The following is a 21645-nucleotide window of genomic DNA, read 5'->3' on the forward strand; positions in this document are numbered from 1 at the left end:
GCTCCCTCTAATGCAGGAGAAAAAGTGAGTCACGACCGTCAAGATGACCCAATAATTTCAACAGCGGAGAAGATGAATAGCAACTCGCAGCTCTTGAGCAGCGAGCAAGGCCGCGCGACCCGAGTGATTCATTCGGCTGCTGTTACTGGTTCGTGGACCCGACGAGTCATCATCCAATATAAAACGATATCGACAAAGAATCGCTTCTCCAAAGATAAGACAAAATGTCTAACTAAGTTACACTAACGTGCAAACGAACATTTTACGCATTAAAGTGCCAAAAATAAGGAAGTTGAATCAATTTTGTGGAGTCTGGCGTAATGCTGTGGAAGGCGAACATGACCGATTCATAGCAAACAATAATGCACTATTCCACTGTTGACACATTCCCATTTAACGAATCAATCTAAAAAGTTGAAGATTTATTTTACTTGAATTTGAAACAGAGGAACTAGAAAACTCTCAGAGATAAATATTTACATTTCCCCAGGAGGAATCAGGGAGAGGTGGGCTCTATCCCTCATAAATCTGACTCACCTGAGAGTTGATAACTTATGAGTTTTGATACAGATGACACCGAACCAATAATTTAGGAGAGGTAAAAAATACACAGTAGTAAGATAATAAACACATCAAATGTTTAAAGTATATTTTCGAACCTCGGGGTAGGGTAGGCAGCCTGCGCACATATATGCAAAATTGAAACACTAAAATACGTTTATACGACGTAAATTTTATCCCGATGCCTAAACCAAATACCTCGGCTGCACTACCATGCTCGACTTTTATGGGTATCAATAGGGATTCAAAATAAATATTCTCGAAACGCGCAGAATTATCACCAGTTAAACAAGAAAGATTTAAAAAAATACGAAAGTACAAGAACAAATATTGATACATCGTACAACAAAATAAATGAAACTGATATCTAAATGTGAGCTCAATTTTACATGAAATCCTATTCATTTCACCAATATTTCATTACCCATTTATGAACTGGTAGCGAGGAGGTAGCTGGTGCATGCATGCATTAATGGTGAACTAATATTAGCGTTGACAAAATCAAGGGACGAAATATTTTGCATAGAAAAGCCAATTTCTCTATCTCTATAGGCGAAAAGAAAAGTACCGGTTGGATTCTTGCAGCCACGTTGATTTTGTAATACAGACTAAGTTATACTTCCTGAGTAGATCAACACTCTTTGAGCTATTTTTACAATGAAAATGACCTAAGGTGTTCTAGGGCCAAATTTTCATTACTACTGGTAAAACAAATTTATGTGATTGTAAAACAGGCACATGACATTAATTTTCCCTATAGAGTTAATGTATTTTCTCCTAATAGGGTACGAGTGCCGTTATATCTAATCTAACTCAAAACAGTAGTATTTGCTTGAGTTAATCTTTGGATATAGGTTATAAGACCGTAAAAAAGAGAGGAACAGGGAGAATTTGAAGAAATATGGCGGGAGATGTGATGGTGGATCCTCAATAGACAATGAAGTGTCACACAGTAAAGCGCGTATGTGGGAAATCGCCTAGCCATTTTGATGAAAGCGAATATTGAAAAATTACCACCATTATAGTTTAAAGCTAAATACAACAAATCACTGTTTTGTTAATTAAAAAGAATTTTTATGAAATAAATATTCAGGAAAATAGCACTAATTCCGTCTTTCTCGCCTTCCGTAAGAGTCGAAAACGCTCTCCTGCCTACGCCAACCTTTTATTGGAAAGGGGAGCCAGCCTTTCTCAAATGACCTCAAATGAACGCTCTTGCAAAGCAGCACCTCCAGTATAATTTGTTTTAAACTTCGCGGCACCGTTTCAATGAGCAGTCGTGGCCGAGTGGTTAAGGCGTCTGACTAGAAATCAGATTCCCTCTGGGAGCGTAGGTTCGAATCCTACCGACTGCGAATTTTTCTCTTGAAAATTCTTTACGGTTGCGTCTCATCAAGCATTTTTTATCGAGCTGGGCAAATTCCCCATGAAGGCTTTTTTTTAAAACTCTCGGCTCTTGTATTTATAAACTCCTGTTCTCATCAATACTTGGAATGAAGTAAATGGTACTAATTAATTCGGTCTCTGAATCACTGGTTATTTCAAAACTTAGCGAAAAAGATATTAAATTTGTTACGCTAGGGAAAACTGAAATTTCCAAATAAAATTATTTACCCTTGAAACTTCCATTTTTCATTCCGACGAATTAATGCTCTAACAATCACTTAATACAAACAGATGCTTACCAGTTGGAAAGCAAAAATACTGAAGATCCACCACATCCTTCAAAAGTTAGTGCTTTTACCTAACTGTGCTATAAAAGTATCTTCGCCACAGTCGTCGCCAGGACATATTAATCGAGGTGCGTACTCTATGGTACCATTAGGTAGATTAATGTGCTGAAAAGAAAATGGTAATATTAATATTTGACTACATGATTTGCTACTTTAAAAACTTCAATATTCCCTGTCAGAGAGAACTTAGTTGGGCTGGGAGAAATTATGCAATGAGCATAGTCGCTTCGTGATTCCTTCGCAAATAAAGGAGCACTCATGAGGAAAATCGGGGAAGCTATTATAATCGTTTGGGGCACAACCAACACCGGTCTTCGGGCTGTGCATTGATTAATGAGGAGATATACAGTAAGGAACCGGAAAGATACTTTTCAGACCTCACCGAATGAAAGAACGATAATTATGGCCAACATATTCAGTTCTCGTGTGACCTCGAAATTCTCACGTCGCCAAATCCATCCTCCGTTCCCACTTCTGTTCGCGCGGGAGTGCGAGGAGGAGGGGAAATCGGTATGGAAAGAAAGGTGGACTCAGCGCGGAACGGAACGTTATGTGTTAATAGTGTGATGCAGGAAAGATTGGAGATGAGTAAACGAAGTTCATGTCGAAGAATGCGATACGATTGTGACCACAAGCGCTTCAAGGGAGGGCGGAAAAGTGACGATGGTGACACATGTTCAAAGGTGGAGCGATGAGAAAACTTTTGAGACTCCAAAAACCGTAGACGACAAACATACTCTGACCTCAAGTATAGACCTTGGCCGGTAAGACGAAGCGAGCGACATGAGGAGGGAAATCTATTGTTTTTAACCCTGGGATCTTCATCAGCGTTCGACCACGTGAAAGATCGAGGGCGGTGATGCCATCGGCAATAGAAAGAACATTGAGAATCGAAATATTTTTAAGAAATGTAATTTGTAAAAGATTGGATATCAGCAGAGATTTTTTTTGTTCGTCATCGAAATGAGAACAATTTATTAATACAAGTGTATTGGTAGCAGTAGGAAATGTATACATTCTTATGCTCGCACGACAATGAGATGCAGTTTTACATGCCATTGCGTACTTAATGTTAAATAATAGATTGGGTAAGAAATCAAGCACCAAAAGGTGGCGAATCAAATACATTTATTTCGATGTTAAGGTAATGTCTAGCTGATGTATCTCACGGGACTTGGTAGTATTGTCAGTCAGGTAAACGAAGTAATATATGTATATATATATACATACTATATAAATATATACATAATTATATATACATAAACGGACTCAGAAAATTAGAAAATGTTCAGACTCTGAAAATTAGGCATTATTCTTTTAACAAAATTGTTATGCCTCGAACAAAATAAAATATCGTATTGTGCGAAGGTCTTTTTCCCTGTGCGATAACAGTAAACCTCCGCTCCCATGCGTGCGTTCTTGAACCAGAGAGAACCAGTTGATACGCGCCGTAATATGTATAACAGGCTCGGCACGCTGATATGAATCTCATGTTTCGTAGTTATTTTGTTTTATAGGCATTCACCCCAGACCGCAATACTCGCCTTAATTTAAGGCACCAAAACAAGCCACGCACACCATATACAGGCGAACCGGGATTCAACCGAGTGGCCTTCGCCGTACATGGCAACCAAACACTCCTCCTGCATTATGAATATTTAACAAGTAACCGGCGCACTAACTCACAAGCTTTTATTTCCTCTGCGATTTTGAAACTCCACCCAATTTGACGAAACACATTCTATACTATATCATTGACCAAATACGGATTTCAAAGATGGTAGAACCACAGGCTTCATTCCAGCTTGGAGAAAGGCGGTTGCCGGCTGAACGTCCTCGACAGCTTAGACTTCTGGTCTGAAAGATCTGGTATCCTTCAAACCAGAAGTGATTTAAGCAGCTGAGTCTCGATCAACAACAAAATGCATTCAATAATGTTCAAGATGAATAAGAATCTCGGAAATGATCCATTCCAGACAATTTTTACTTCCATATTCAATGCCGCCAATAACTAGAGCCGATCGCTACTCTGAGGGATATATAAACATGTAACACTAATATGACACACGTAAATAAAAATAAATAAATCTTCTTTCGTGGAGCCCAAGAAATATACAATTATACCTTATGTAAAAATGTCCTCGGATTTCATAACCTTACCTAACAGCACGTGATGCAAATGCGATAACGTTCAATCATTTCTCAAAGATGATGTATCGACATTCCCAATTTTACACATGGCACAACGAAGTTCACAGCCAAGCACCCGCGTGCCTTGCCTTGCCCGGTTGCCTTGATCCCTTGGAGTGGTGTGCGGTTCGAGGGAGTGTGTGTTTGCGTGGGTGTGAGCGCACGTTTGTGTCTGAAAGCGGGTCCTTGGAGGTGGGTGTGAGGGTGCCGGAGTATCGTGGCGCGGGAGAGGAGGAGGCGTGGGTGGCGTCGGAGGTGCGACAAGTTTCTCTCCCGTTCGGCTCCAGCGATCCCTCGGGCTATTCACCCCGACCCTCTTTCCTGCCACACTCCCCCACCTCACCTCCCTCTCACCCGGACAACACTCCACATCACCCCCCTCCTTGCTTCCTCACACCCCTTCTCGTCATCACACCGCGCGAGGGAACTCGGGGGGAGGAGAATGAAACGGCGCGAAAAAACTTTCGAAGCCCTGCTTCGCCGAAGCATCGCCATCACCTTACGCTGGCCAATCATTTTTATTTGTTTTCCCTGGCCTCTTCCCGCCCGCGATGCATTTACCCCTCCCCACTTATCTCAACTCTGCTCCCCTCCCTCTTTCGCACTTTTCCGACACCGCGACCTTTCCTCCTCCCCTTCCCTCCCGTATCATTCGCGACCCCTTCTTTTCCTCTCTTTCTCCCGCTCTACCTCCTCCTCCGGTTACAGCTGCTGGGCTTTGCACCAGTTAATGACCGATTTTATTTGCACCCCAATGGTTTACGTTGGGGGTGTAAATGTAGCTCTAGCGAACTCTTTTGCTTTTCTTTAAATAATCCATAGGAGTGTCTAATTCTTCCAAAATTCTCGAGGGGAAGTGGCAATTTTTTAATTGTATTTAATCAAGTTATATGATACCGATAAATTATTATACCTGATATGTAACAGATTCTCCGATTAGTGCATTGAGATTACCCTATCTTTGAATTTATGCAACATTCCTTTGAGTCGGTGGTGATGTAATGAATTTAAACTGTTGTTTTCAGAAGTGGTTTGCAACTAGTATGTCTCTGGAATGGGCGTCTTCGTGTTTGTCTTCAATGACTAGGTAAAAAATTGCTCCTAGGTAGCAATGATATTGTAAGTAGTTTTTGATTGTGACTCAATTTTAATTCTTTCAAACGTAATCGACAGGTTCATATTTGTCTGAAATTTTATCGCATCAAAAGAATCATTTCTTTTACAATAACTTTAATGAAATTATTTACGTTTGTTACTTGGTTCATTTCCTCATGAAATGGAGCCATCAAACATTCCAGATTTTGTTTCTGCCTTTTGACTCTGTTTTTAAATCCGCGCATTACAATCTGTTTTATTTACTCTCCATTTCATGAATTTTCAAACAATTTACTTTCAGAGTTTCATATTACTTCTCCAGTTGCTATTCTGCTAGTCTTGTAAGATGAAAAATCCAAGCCACATTGTTAGTGCTCTCTCTTGAATCTACACCGATTCATTTCTGCTGCACAACTTTTACCAGACTATCTCCATTATCCGCGCCTTGTACCATCTCTCTCTCTCTCCACTTGAATAAGCCAATGCGAAAAAAGAGAAAAAGGGTAAAAGGTTAAACATGAACTCACAAACCTGATGACCAAAGCGCTGAAGTCACTAAATAGTTTACAAACAAAAATCTCAAGGACTTAAGATTATCATTCAGTAATAGCAGACGAATACTTTTCACGCTCTGACCTGTATCACGCCTTCCTGAATGATGATTATTCTTAAACGGACATTAGCGATCGAAATCGTCAGCTTCAAACATTTCACAAGTCACGACTGCCACGCGCGAGGATGATCGGAAATAAATCTGAATCACATGATTGAACGGAGGTTTACAATCGGGCGGGCTTACCTATATTACCCTAGATATCTAGTTGGTAAATATTTACGTCAGCAATAACACATTTGATTTCATGAATCAGCATTTAACCAGGAAGAGATACGGTAGTAAGATACCTAAATAGCAAACAAAATGAGAGAGCATTTAAAAATTGAAAAGGAATCTTCGGAAGGATACTGGTATATTCGGCGGATCTGCTGATCGGTCAGAGTCGGCATTCACAATAACGTAAAGGAAGCTTAGAAGAGAAATAAGAAGACAGCAAAGTATGCGAGCTGAGGAGATATGAAAAGATAATGGAGTGCTGAAGTCGGGTAACAGAAAGAAAGATGATACGTAAACTTGAACGAGGTAGAAAATGAATGCCTATGGTAGGATACACGAGGGAGGAAGGGAATTGTAGGGAAGATCACAGCTCAGTCGTAAACGAGGAATTATCGATTTCAGTCATAGAGAAGAAATTCTATCGATTGTTAAAAAATCTTGTGTAGAATTGGCTGTATGATCCTCCGATGGCCTACCTATCACGAACTTGACAAAGTCGCAATATACGATTTATTATCAAGTAAAAGAATTAATAACACCTAGACTTATTCAATAGGTTCTGAATGGGTGATAGTAAGAGTATTTCCTCGTCCAAGAGCTAACTTATGATTAAAAATGAAGAGGACCGCAAACTCAGCTGCCGCAATAAAATCCACAGCATTCAGTGGGATAGCCCCAATTGAAATAAGACTATGAATCCTCAAGAGGTCACGGGCAGTCACCTCACAATAAGAAATAACCGCCTTCGAAAAATAAACTAACGGCTGACTTACAGCCGACAGGCCAACGCCATCACAGCATACACACAAACACATACGCCGAACACACCCAACTCACGCGACCGAGAAAAGCCATGACGTAAGCAGCGAAGTCGGACTCCAGAAAAACAAAACGATGGCAGAGGGAAGATGATATTGCCACCGCGGGATTTGAACTTATTTTTTTTCCTTCCTCCTCTTTCATCTCGGAGGAGGCCCAATGGGGTGGGGGAGGGGATTTATAAGGGCAAGGAAAGGCATCCTTCTCCGTGTCCTATAATCCCTTTATGCGCTTTGACTCATTAGCTCCTCGAACATGGAAAAGGTCACTCACACGTGACCACGACCCCTACCCCCGTCCTACATTCCCCTCCGCCGCCGCTCCTCCTCATCCTCACTGCCCACTCCCGCGCCGCCCTCTCCTCCCTCTCGTTGAGGGGAGACCCCGCTCGACGACCGGCTACGATCAGCACACGCCCTCGTGGATGTTGCCACCGCCACCCCACCCCCATACCCGCCCCACTTCGCCTCCTGAGGCCGCAGTGGCGCTTAGAGTGACTGACATCTCGACGCGATCAAAGGACTGCGGTGGATAGGAAAGGCCAATTTTTGTTAGCTGAGACTCTCCATTTGAGCGGGCACAACTAGGTGAATTATCAATCACACTGACCGAAAACGAGGCTTGCCATCGTTCACCCGGAGCCGGTAAAAAGTAAACACAGGCAGCAAGGGGAAAGGTATCAGGGAACTCACTGGCTCTGACACGATACTGGAAAACTAACACAATGCGAGATGAGGTCCGTCGGCAAAAAGTCTATCGTGATATAGAACTATACAACCTCTAACCTATCAATAGCTTGTTACTGGTCCAGTGAGAAGGAAACTACATACATTTTATGAACAAGCGCGCTGAAAGGGCATACCTATTGACTCCACACTCTGAACCAAGTAGAAGACGTTCAACAGATGTTTGAATGATGATTGAAATCGGACATATCCCACTACTGTGTTCCAATCTGGCACCATATTCGGATTTTTTCTTTAATATGTCCGTAAATCCTACGACGTTCGGATTCGACGCACGGAGGGAGTACATTTTTAAAATGTTAAGTTTAGAATTATCTGATACTAAAACTTGCACCATTCTTAAAAATTTTTGTAAATTTAGAGTCGGAAGATATGTAAGACATAATGTTTCAATCGAGAAACTACATTGGATCTGCAAGTAGCATTTGAATTGGAATCTTATATGCACGTACGATACAAAACAAACATGAAAGAATCAAATATGTACGTACAGTGTAGAGTTGAGTGAATTATAAAGTTTCAATTAACTGGTTTCGATAGGCTGTAATATAAACTGCACAACGTACGCGATAAAATTTACTCGATAGGTTTATCAGTATAAATACCAATATCTCCGAAGTATACAGTTAATGAGTGACTTGAAGAAATTCTTGATGTTGTTGTATTTATTCTCACAACCAATAGATTTTTAATGTTGGAAATTAATTGCCATCAAAGGGTAAGAAATTATTAATATTGCTAGCGAAGTGGTTGGTAGATATCGTTTAGCTGTGTTTACTTTTATGAGAAGAAGCCATCTTTTTAAATTCAGACAAGTAAGTATACCACTACCTAACTTCTGTGGGACTAATAATTGTAAAACAATTTCTCTTAACTAGAGATTCCTGCGAGAAAATCGATCTCTATGCGTTCGTTACCTTAGTTCATAGGCAATATCTATCTATTCATTTTGAATTTTAAGTACTGAAACATATTTCCGATAATATCTGAACTTAAAATTTTTTAATATTCAGTTTTTTGGCCAAGTATTGACTGAAAAACATAAAAGACATGAAAAACATAACAAATTAAACATAATTTTGAGGGATAAATCTGGATTGGATGTAAAGTAAAATATCCAAACATAATTTATCAACTTCCAATCATTCACTAAATGACCCATTTACGACACAACACGGGATCAATCTGCATCCTTAGCCATTTAAACGCTAACGCAATATTATGAACCAATCAAATGCGAAGCACATCAAATATGACCAAAATTGCTAAATTATTCAACGAGTCAAGTGCATTGCTTTTTGCTGTTTTACATACGAATGTTGGCAACTTTTTATTGAATTATTATATAATAGAGGATAACACATTAGAGATATGAACAGAAAGTCGACTATTTGTCATTTTTAATCATCATGAATAAATCCGGAGCATGGATTTGGCAATACTTCAAATCTGAGGAATTTGCCAATTCGACATAGGGAGTAAAGCAGAAGAGATGCTGATTTGATTGAGACCTGCGCGCAGGGGGGAAAGAAAGTAGACAGGAGAGACTATTAGTGCATAAACGTTGCATAGGATAGCGCCATATTGGTGACCTTTGTCTCGGCAATAAACAGACGACCACTAGGAATGAAATAAATGAGTTGCGATGTTCTAATTTGAATTTGAGTTACCTTGTTTGCGTCCTCTGACGGCCGAGTTAATATCACTCTGCACATTCAAATAATAAAAACTTTAGCACGACAGATCACATGGCACATCCAGGAAGGGTTTCGAAATGACGAAATCGCTAAAATCAAGGAAACGGAAGGGTTGGATAATTTACAAAATAATGCGAGATATTTTACAGCGTCGCATCTTCGGATTTCCGTGTCTTACGAAACGACTGGGCAAACCCGCGACTCGGTATAACAGGAATGACCGACAAGAGATGAGCAAGTCTTGGTTTTCTTCGTACACACATTCCCAGCCTTCAACTCACTCTCCTATCGTTCTCCCGCTCGGACACCCCTTTCCATCCTCCTCATCCACTCCCCGGCCGGCCCCCACTCTCCCTCCTCTCACACCCTCCTTCCCGACCAATTGTCGCAGATGAGCCCCTGTTGACCGCAAACTCCATTCCACCACCCTTGCCCCTCCCTCCCTCCCTCGCCCTTCCCCCGGGCCCATCCCTCACTCTTCGGCTGAGCGATGTCTCTCGACCTTCTCCCCTCGTCCCACACGTACACATTCCCTCCCACTGCATCCACGCCGCGGAGTACTCCACACCTCATTGGAGAACCGCACCTCCCGCTCACTAATCAACGACGGTGGACCGGCAATTCGCACTTGTGAACGCTCACCTTGGCACAGTGTTCAGAGAAGTTATTTTAAAAATGTGGATTGAAAAATGAAGTTCTCTTTCGGCCAAAGACTTGCGTCAGTGCTGATGAAACCGCGGTGGATAAATTAACATTTTCGCTAATAGTCCCCGAAAGAGCTACATGACCGAGGGGAAGCGTGGTCCAGATTCCAACGATAGGGGCAAAACTGCTTCACACATGCCACCGATGGCAGGCACTGGAGTAGCCGCTGGATGCATTAGCGGTAGAAATTATGAATTGGGTTCATTTCCCCACGTGGGGAATAAACACGATTGAAATTTAAGATATTTACGACACTCTAAATCCAGAAGGATTTTTGTATCTTAGGAATTTAGGATTGAAACAAGGGAATTTACCTTGACTTTGAGTCGTGACGTCAAATATCTGGCGCTCTTTGATACTTAAATAACGCCTGGCACCTAATACAGCTTTTCCTGTCACGCAAGGATGAAAACTGTCGCCAATGATCCTGGTTACTGTCCTCAGATTGTCCCTTGCTCGGATGTGGGTTATGCCCAGTTAAGGGAATCTCGAACATCAACAGAGCGGTTGACTATCCATTCTTAGGCAATGCATATATTCCAAAATCTAACTTTAATCATAGTCTCACTAATTCGCAAAGAATGGATGTGTATTTATTATGCATATCGATTCAGGACAAGATTGGAGGCGGTCATTGCAGCTGAAGGGGTTCACATTGAGTGATGTTACTATTGACAGATACCACTAATTGTATGTGAAAGGATTTTCATTTTCATTTGTATTGTTTTTCATACATTTGCTTTTAAACAAAAGTTTCATTTCTCCGGATTTAAGCGCCCTCGCCCTGTACATACACACAAACACACACACACATACATATATATATATATATATATATATATATATATATATATATATATGTATATATAAACAATAAACACAGTAATCAACCCGAAGGCCGGTTTGTTAGGTGATGGTAGAGTTCACCCAGTACTAAGCCCGACGGCGTGTGAAATTCACACATCAGGGTAGGGGGCCAGTACCTTTCCCTGTGCCGGTTTTGGTTTCCCAGGAAGATCTGGTACCCGAAAAATCACCTAGCTTGGGTGGAGCGGCAGGCGCTCAGAGAGGCTTGCCCGAGAATCGAACCCGGGCCCTCCGGTCAGTAGTCCAACGCTCTACCCTGGGCTACCGCGACCCACATATATCATCACATACGAGTGAAATAAGCATTTACAGTATTAATTCGCCATTGAATTCAACGCAACCAGGAGTGCCAAACATGTTTCGTAGAGAAAATTAATTCGGCCACTTTACTCTGAATGCCATCAATATTGAAAATTTTGGCACAAGATGACTGAAATGTGGGCACGAAAATGTTCACAGAATGCGACGAGGGAAAAAAATAAGTGGGAAAGGTGAAGATGAAACATTTGACAGCTAAAATGTTGGCAGGTGTTCATTACATATTCAATTTAAGTTGCCACAACTTATGCCAAGTAATACCCCACGACTGACTGACAGACATTTGTACGTGAACTAGCAACACTAAGAGAATCCTGCAATGTAGAAGAGAAAGCGACGCCAAAAACAACGAACGCATTATTCCTCCTTTTCTCTACCTTGCTCTGGACACACGATATACGTAGCCCATCGCTTCATTTTCCCATGGTTTCACACAAGCAGGAAGAGATTTACTCACAAGGACTGGTGAAAGCGCAAATCTATGCTTGTAGTACGGATACGAAAGGATAAACCTCCCAACACCGTCCACACCTGACGCAGCGATAAATTAAAAACTTGCATAATCATAAAAAACACGTCATAATAATAAAATGAAGGCATTTTTAACATTCGTCCTATATCCTACCGCTTTTCATAAGTGGTAAATTAAATAGATAAGGCTCTAACTCGAACACGGATTAGTTTGTTTGCGTAATTTGGACTATCTCAACTCGAAGGAAGCCCCTACCTGTCATATTTTTCACGAAATACTTAGTGAGTTTTCCAAAGGCTCTCCGTTGCCCACAAACGTTGTGAGACTATTTAAAATGTTCGACAGACAAACATTTCAAAGAAAATTATGAACTCTGCGAATTCATTTGGCTATCCCACTTTCGCTCAACATGCCCTATAATAAAATTTATATGATTGCTCCAAAAATGGGTTCAGGTAAAACTAATACGCTATTTTCTAGTGCACATGGACGCAGGATTCCAGTGGTGGTCAAATCATATCGCTGAACATAGTACATAGTACATGAAAGTTGGTTTCATTAAAAAAATATATATACATATATATATATATATATATATATATATATATATATGAATATATTCAATGATACACATACTACAAAGTGAATAAATAGTACCCACGCCCACATTAGGAATTCCACCAATAGCATTTGGTGAAAAGCATAATGCCATCATCGCTAAAACTCATCGGTTGAAGGGAACTCCATTAAAATCCTTAGAAATACAATTTTAATTACTACTCCTTTTTCTGTTTTGCAACCTCATGAGGGAACAACGGAAGGAAAATGAAGCGGGGAAAAAGTTCTCCAGGGAGGGGAAGGAACGAAAGTGTGTGCCCGAGGCCGTGCAACGAGCAACGTGAGAAGTAGGCCGCTCGTAACTCGCTTAAATCTTTTTTTTCGGCGAGATGCGAGATTTCCAGAGGAAGTAAAGGGAAAACGGTTATGGCATAAAATATTTCAAGGCGTCAGGGGAAAGAGTTGAGAGGCGGGAGGGGCAACGGTCAGACAAACGAGGGAGGGGTTTGGCTGTTACGGTGGCTTGACTCCGAGAAACAATGGCCTGCATTGAGTCGTGCGATTGGACCACAATAAAAAACGTAGATGCTGGACACGCGTGAGGTAGTTCGATAGCGCCCTCAAGAAATGACGACGCATTCGCCTGTGCAATAAACTTTAGAGCCAAACACTATCCACAATCAGTCTTGACTTTCACTTCCGAGACCTCATAACCGATTCCATGCCTCTCAGGCATTCGCTGTTTGCCCAATGGTCAGCGCTTATTGCTTAAAAAAAATGAAATTAACAGGTAATTTCGCAAGTTCAGTCAGCATTAGCCAGGGAAATAGTATTCCAAATAGAACTCTCCACATTCATTAAGGCTGAGTACTCGAACTTAAACCCACAAATATGGTAATTTCTAATCTGCCAATTCATGTTGAGAAGAAATTTTCAACTACGAAAGCATTTACAGTTCATTAAAATGTAATTACAGGCGCTGGCTGCTTAATTGTATGTACCTGAAGCCTTTCATCCTGCAATACTGGAAATTATGGGATAACTGCTTCCCAACGATATTAGGAGTTATTAAAACAATCTCAGAGCAAAAAATATTTTTGGAAACTCACAGGAATGTCGCATCTATAAACTTTCCATGATCTAGATCCCAGAGCAGAGGTTGGAAACTAAGTATATTAGATTGACCTAAAAATAATTTTACAAGAAAGCACTCCCATGTTCCGCATTTCGCGACCTCAATTAAAAGACTTTGTTCTTGAATTGAGAAGGAATGGAGAGCGGCCTTCAACGCAGATTAATGAAGAGATCCCCCTTCACTCACGAATGGATCATAATAATGCCACATATTCCGTTTCTTTAATGGATGGTACGAGAACGCTTTCACTTTTATGAATCCAATTTGCAAAAGGTTTAAAGAAGGAAGCAATTAATCAACACGCAAGCACACGAAAAAAGAGGTGAAAATTTGATGCATATCGGATGATGCTGAGGAAATGTATAGAAAAGCTTACGAGATATTATCTTTTTTTCATTTTCACTAATTAGGAAATCTACTCATCCTCTATTGATTAAGTACCGGTCAATTATTGCCGCAAGCGCCTAATGAAACACGAACTACTCAAAATTCATCAGTCTTCGAAGAAAAACAATCCTGGATAATGTCTAGTGAATATATAATGGGAAAAACTTTTCTTCCTAATTAAACCTGCGCCAATTGCAACACTAAGTGGAAGCCTAGAAAGCGGTGTTAACCACGTAGGAAGTACTTAATAATGAAAATTACACTGCCCTTCTAAAATATGCCGTTTTAGGCAACTAAAAATATGGCCTAAATATCATGAAGACCAAAAAATGTAAGTCATTGGAAATATCAATTTGTAAACGTAGCAACTACTAACTTTCGGGTCACGGGTGACAGTTCTAAAACTTGATTACTATTCTGGAAATGAGCACTGGATCTCTAAGGATCAAGAGCGTGTGCGGCTCAAGCATTAACAATACGAATATACCGACAAATGGGAACTAAATTCCCAAGGTTGTTTCCCGAACTTCGCTTAAGGGGCACCTTCTGATTAGCAAATCATCATCATGTTTTCAATGACTGCGGATCGCAGGAGAGGAAGGAAACTGATACAATACAGCAGAGTTTAACGGGAATTGGTTGTGAATTCAAGGGTGACGATGAGGGAGAGAAATGAGGAGAGCTTTGGGGACTCCATGGGGCCAAGGAAGAAGGTGCAGGACTAGAAAGAAGTGCTGAGGAGACGGTCAAAGGAGTGATAGATGGGCAGAAGAATTCGGCGAAGGAGTTCAGGGGAGAGGAGAACGGGGAAGGGTGTGCATTTAACGGGGAATGATGAAAAGAAACGAGGCCAAAAGAAAAACACTGAAGTCGAGGGGGCGCTTATTGGAACAGCTGCGATACGGGCAGCACTCATGCGCTGCGCTTAAAAACGCGGCAGACGTGGAAGTTTGAATGGAACAATGCAATGAGGACGAGGAAGGAACCATTTCTCACGTCACAGTATTTCCACGAGACTCCATTTCTGAATTCGAACTCATCTCCTTCGTCTATATATAGTTTTAAGAGGTAGGTTACATTCCATTCTAAACTTCCTTCTGCGGACTCGACATGCTCCTAATTGGATCAAGAAGGTGAGCTCTTTGATGCAGAATATTCAGGGAGTGAAATCTAGATTGAACAGATTTAAAAAGACTGACGGGTGGAAGTCATTATTTTAGAGAATGAGCCAAAAACCTATCCAAAATCATATCCAATACGTATGTAATGGGAAAGTACAGGAAGACGGAGAGGGTGACAGAAACGAGAAAAACACAGAGCTGGGAACTTAAGGGAGATAAAGCTTGAGAGGAATTAAGGAAGGGAGGGGGAAATCCTAACATTATAGGGAGAAATGTCCGTAAGCACAGGTGAAATACAGGGCTTCAAGGATTAATGTAAAACATTTACCTTTCTCAACAAAACAATCGGTGTCTGGAACAGTCTACCTGCAGAACTATTCGAATCCTTCCCAAAGTAAATACATTAAAGAAAAGATTCAACAAATTTACTTGAAATTTGCCCGTATATATGTAAAATTTTATGCATGAATGTATGTTACAACCTGGCAAACTGCCAACTGGAGACAATTTCCTTTAATAATATTTTCGGTAAAATTTGGGACAGGGAATCCATTACGAAACCAGAATATGCCACGCCTGATACGGTGCTAACTTTGATCGAAGGATATCATACGCGCTTCCCTGTATGTTTGTAAGAAACGGCAACATAAGACGAGCTGCGGCATGCTTCATGGTCTCCTACTGCGTTCACCTGCTTCACTCATTAAAATTTACGCTTCTTGGACTCCTAAGGTGTAGTAACAGCGCGACGAGGAAATTGGCTATAAAAGATAACATTTAATGTCATCCTTTGGGATGATTTAACAACCAAATAAATAAATAAATATTACAGCTATTGCTTTCTATCGTCCAGCTTAGTCCAATAGAAACAAACTAGCCATCATTTTCGCAAAGCGTCTTGGTTCATATCCTGTCCCGTGCGTGCCTGCTGTATTGTGATACAGGTAAGGCTTTTCACGGTTTGTACCAAGAATGCGTAATGATCTTAGTAATTGAGACACCGCAAATCCTAATTACGACTGCTAAGTGACATTTCCTAAGCACACGTGCTAAACAAGCATATTAATATATAATATCAGCAAATAGGTACATTTGTGCCCACCAGTAAAAGGAATAGAAATGCATAGCAAATTATACGGGAATTATGACAGTTATCGTGCTGTTTACGGAGAAATATAGATTTCTTCATTTAAGAAACACATGCGGAATGTAATTGGTAGAAGGAAACGTGAAATAGCTATGTTATGATGGCTCACTTACGCAATAGGGTAAACATAATTGTGATAGGCGAGGTTTAATCCATACACGAACACTCAAATGCGAGAGTTGCCTCAAAGCTGAGTGCCGTCAGCACTTTCTCCTTTATTGCGACCACGTGAGGCGTGACAGCCTTCAGCCTTGATGTGAAGGAGTAATTCTACCTAAACCTTGAGACGAAAGTCTTATTCATTCCGATTCAAGTCAAACAGTAATGCAAGGATGAAACAAATGTCAGCCTTGTCTTGATCAGCTGTCGCGTACTTCCTCTAACCTTACTACCATAAAAAATTCGGATCCAATTCATGGCTAGGGTTTATTAATACACGAAGTCCGATTTAAGTCCTCATGGAGGAGAAATGGGAACTTTGAATCGGAGATAAAAGGATGGACTTTGGCGGGAAAATATATTTCCGAGTCCAAGACATGAGGAACTATGGATGTCACTCAACAGGTCCCTGGAGGAGCCGATCTTCAGAGGAATTAACAAGGTCTAACAAAATATAATTACTTATTTCCAACTACCGTATTTTCCCATCGATAACACGCGTGTGATCAATACAAAAATGTTCAGATGATCTAAAATATGACGATGCGCGTTATATAATGAAATTTGAAAAAGTCTAAACATAGACGTATTTTTACACACACACATCCGATATAGACGTATTTTCACACACACTAAAAATAATTTTTACGAGCATATATATATATATATATATATATATATATATATATATATATATATATATATATATATATATATATATATATAGCAGCAGCAGGACAGAAGACGCAGGAGAAGAAGACAAAATTAGTTAGAATAGGAACGTGGAATGTTAGGACAATGATGAGGACAGGGAAATTGGAGAATGTTAAGCGAGAGATGGAAAGGGGAAATATAGATATTTTAGGTCTATGCGAGGTGAGATGGAAAGATAGCGGGGATTACTGGAGTGATAAGTATAGAATAATATACAGCGGTGGGGACGAGAGCCAACGAGGGGTTGCCATAGTATTAAATGAAGAGGTAGGAAGAAGGGTAGTCAACATAGAGCAGGTAACGGATAGAATACTACTAGTGGAGATAAAAGCAGAACCGACGAACTTAGTGATTATTCAGGTATACATGCCACCGAGCAACCATAAGGAAGAAGAGGTCGATAAGATATACGATCAGTTAGAGGACATGATCGCGTGTGTTCCTGCAGGGAAACATTTGATAGTGATGGGGGATTGGAATGCGACGGTAGGCGAAGGAAGAGATGGTGATGAGGTGGGCGACTACGGTTTAGGCACGAGGAATGACCGCGGGGAGAAAGCAGTTGAGTTCTGCAGGAGACAGGGGTTAGTCATCACCAACACTTGGTTTAGACACCACAAAAGACGCAGGTATACATGGAAAATGCCAGGTGACTCAGGAAGATATCAGCTAGATTATATCCTGGTTAGACACAGGTTTAGGAACAGTGTGATAAATTCGCACAGCTTCCCGGGAGCGGATGCGGACTCAGACCACAATTTAGTTGTTATGAAATGTAGCGTACGTTTCAAAAAGATAAGGCAGGGGCGGCGAGTTAGAAAATGGAATGTAGAAGCATTAAATGGGTTGAAAAGGAAGGAATACAAAGAGGCGGTAGAGAAAATCATGGGGGATGGTAAAGGGCTTATAACTATCGAAGAAAAATGGGAAATGATCAAAAAAGGGTTGTCTAAAGCCGCAAAAGACACTATTGGAACCGTTAACGCTAAAAGGACTAGGAAACAATGGATCACGGATGAGATGATTACAAAGATGGATGAGCGGCGAAAATGGAAGAATATAAATACAGAATTAGGCAAAATGAAGTACAAAGAATTGAACAATAAATTGAGGCGGGCAACAAATAAGGCAAAAGACGCATGGTGGAAGACGCAGTGCGAGGATATGGAAAGTCTCCAGAGGAAGGGTGAAATCGGTGCGCTGTACAGCAAAGTTAAATCGTTATCGGGAAGTAAGAAAGGAAGAGCTATGCTAACAGTTAGAGATAAGGCGGGTAAGGTAATAGTTGACGCAGGAAAGATCCAAGAGAGATGGAAGGAGTATATAGAAGAACTGTATAGTAAAGAACTCAGACCAACAAAGTTAGACATTGAAAAAGAAAATGACGTAGAGGAAGATAGCTTAGGTCCAGGCATACTAGACAATGAGATAGAAAGGGTATTAAGGGAGATGAAACTAAATAAGGCCGTGGGGGTAGATAACATTCCCGTGGAACTTTTAAAATGCTTAGGAAAATGTGGTAGGAAGAGGCTATATGAGCTGATCCGTAGCATTTATGAGGAGGGAATCTGGCCGGAAGACTTTGTGAGAGCAGTTTTAGTTCCGATTCCGAAAAAGGTAAAGGCCACGTCATGTGAGGACTATAGGACAATTAGTTTGATATCCCACGCAGCTAAAGTTGTTCTCAGGATCATAAACAAAAGGATAGAGAGTAGGACAAATGATTACTTAGGGGATGATCAGTTTGGGTTTAGGAAGGGGAGAGGTACGCGTGATGCTATTGCAGTAATGAGATTATTAATCGAGAGGAATATAGAACACAACCAGGAGGTATTTGCCTGTTTCGTAGATTTCGAAAAAGCGTTTGATAGAGTGAATTGGGAAAAACTAATGAGTATATTGCAGAAAATAGGAATAGATTGGAGGGAAAGGAGGCTAATCCGCAACCTGTACATGTCTCAGACTGCTCAGGTGCGGGTGGGAAACGGGGAGTCAGGATGGGCAGTGTTAGGAAGGGGTGTAAGGCAGGGTTGCCCATTATCACCGTTGCTGTTCAACCTGTATGCAGAGGAAATGATCAAAGAGGCATGGGAAGAACTCGAGGTAGGAATGAAAGTGGGCGGGGAATTCGTAAAATCAGTTAGGTTTGCTGATGACCAAGCTTTAGTTTGTCAGTCAGCCAAGGGGCTGCAAGCATTGCTGAGTGAATTGGAAATTCAGTGCGACAGGTATGGGATGAGAATCAACATTAATAAAACAAAGGTAATGCGATTTTCTAGAAAGAAAAAGGGCAAGCTTAGCATTAAAATAGGAGGGCAAAAACTAGAGCAGGTAGAACAGTTTACGTATCTCGGTAGTGTTTTGGACCAACACGGTCAAAGTAGTAGGGACGTAAGGAGAAGAATTGCGCTAGGCAAAGAGGCTTTCACAAGGAGGAGGGAGTTGATGACGGGGACTTTGAGTAAGGATGTTAAGAAAAGACTCGTAAAAACTTTGATATGGAGCGTAGCTATGTACGGCGCGGAAACGTGGTCATTGAAGCAGGAGGATAGACGTAGACTGGAGGCTTTTGAAATGTGGGTGTGGAGAAGAATGGAGAAGGTGAAATGGACAGAGAAGAAAACAAATGAGGAAGTACTTGGTATGGTGGGCGAAGAGAGGGGTTTGTTGGGAGCAATCCTATGGAGGCAGGAAAAGTGGATGAAGGGGGTGTTGACCGGCAGTGGGATGTTGAAGACTGTGATAGAGGGTAGAGTGTTGGGCAAAAGAGGAAAGGGAAGGAACAGGATAGGGATGTTGGACGGGATGAAGGGCGGAAGAAAGTACTCAGATATGAAGAGGGACCTGGTGTAGAGTAGAATTTAGGGTTGTGTTTTGTTAGTAGTCACAAAATATTTGTTTGGTAGTTGTGTCCATCGAAAAACCTACCTTAACCGGTAGATTACCTAAAAAAAAATATATATATATATATATATATATATATATATATATATATATATATATATATATATATATATACATATATGTTTATATAGATGCGCGGCCTCTATACCTGTTCAAGATAACTATGAAGTAGCCCTGGGCGACCGGTATCTATGCAAATTCATGAGAACAACAAAGTTGTGGGTGCCCGTTATACATTAGGCGCGCGTTATCGATGGGAAAATACGGTAATACCTGGTAGAGTAGATGGTTTAAATTTCATTCATGCTAAGATAGTGACTGACGGGATGCGATTTCACATGTATTATGCTTGTTCATTCCCAGCGAAATACAGGCACACCAGAATATATTATGCATTTAAAAAGGAAAAGTAGTCTGATTTCTTTTGAATTTTTGTCAAGCAAAGTGATCTTTGCCTCGCAATATATGCATTCTTTCAATTAAATAATGTTTATATATTGTGTGAAGCTCAATGTCAGAGAAAAGGAACTCGTCGTTATCCAGATTGCAAATTCTACTTGTAAGAGGAGAACGCATTCATCGCGCCCTGGAAGAGGGTAAATTTGGATTAACAAATCATAAGCGATTCCATGACTGTATCCTGGGAATATTCAGCAACACCATCACCAAAACTTATCACTCCACTCATTATCACGTAAATTATTCAATAAATCGGTCCAACTCGGACTTTATTACGCTACAAATATGCTTAATATGCCGCCCTTTCTTTGAGAGCACCCTCTTAATTTCGTCAGATGTATCATCCGAAAGTTCTTGACACGTGTCGCCTTAAAAACGGCGGCTTCTTCAAGAATGGGCGTTAATATTATAACTCCACATTCAGTGTCTCGACTCCAATGAGGGCTTCATTCTCTCCCTCGTCAATCCTTCCCCTCTTGTCTCGAGCACATATCTAAGGCAAGATGACCCTCCCACCCTACTCCTGTCCAACATGTTAACCCCAACCTTGCAGCTGCTCCCTAGTGATGAGATTCTAGTTCAATTTATACCCTTTCGTTCTCTTGGGGGCTCGGTGATAATGCATATAATCTCCTTCCAGAAGACTCTAAAATAGGGCCAATGGAAATCAAGACGACCGTGGTCTACCAATAGCAAATGAATACTACGACACAGCGCTAATGTTTGGACATTCATTTTCAATCGTAGCATTCAATAAATAATACCGCAAGTCACTAAAAAGATTACATGTTAAATTTTCAATCGAAGTTAATTCCCATATAAATATTTTTCTTCAAACTTCTCCGTTCCCATTCTCGATTCAACCTAGCAATAATTCAACTCTTCTTTATACTATAGAAATCATAAATTATTCTAACGCACAATCACAACTAAAAGTGGAGATATTGCTGTGATTATCATCCCTATGTCGTAATCAGCATCAGACTCCATCTATCAATACCTTATATATCCACACCCCTGTAAATA

General features: G+C 40.8%; 1 non-coding gene across 1 annotated transcript; it reads left to right on the forward strand.

Annotated features, from left to right (window-relative positions):
- Positions 1–1834: 1834 nt before the first annotated feature.
- Positions 1835–1916, forward strand: TRNAS-AGA (transfer RNA serine (anticodon AGA)). The gene has a single exon. It is a non-coding gene; the product is annotated as a tRNA-Ser (tRNA).
- Positions 1917–21645: the final 19729 nt, after the last annotated feature.

This window comes from Hetaerina americana, unplaced genomic scaffold (assembly GCF_022747635.1).
Source record: "Hetaerina americana unplaced genomic scaffold, ioHetAmer1.1.p SCAF_79, whole genome shotgun sequence".
In the NCBI taxonomy this organism is placed as follows: Eukaryota; Metazoa; Arthropoda; class Insecta; order Odonata; family Calopterygidae; genus Hetaerina; species Hetaerina americana.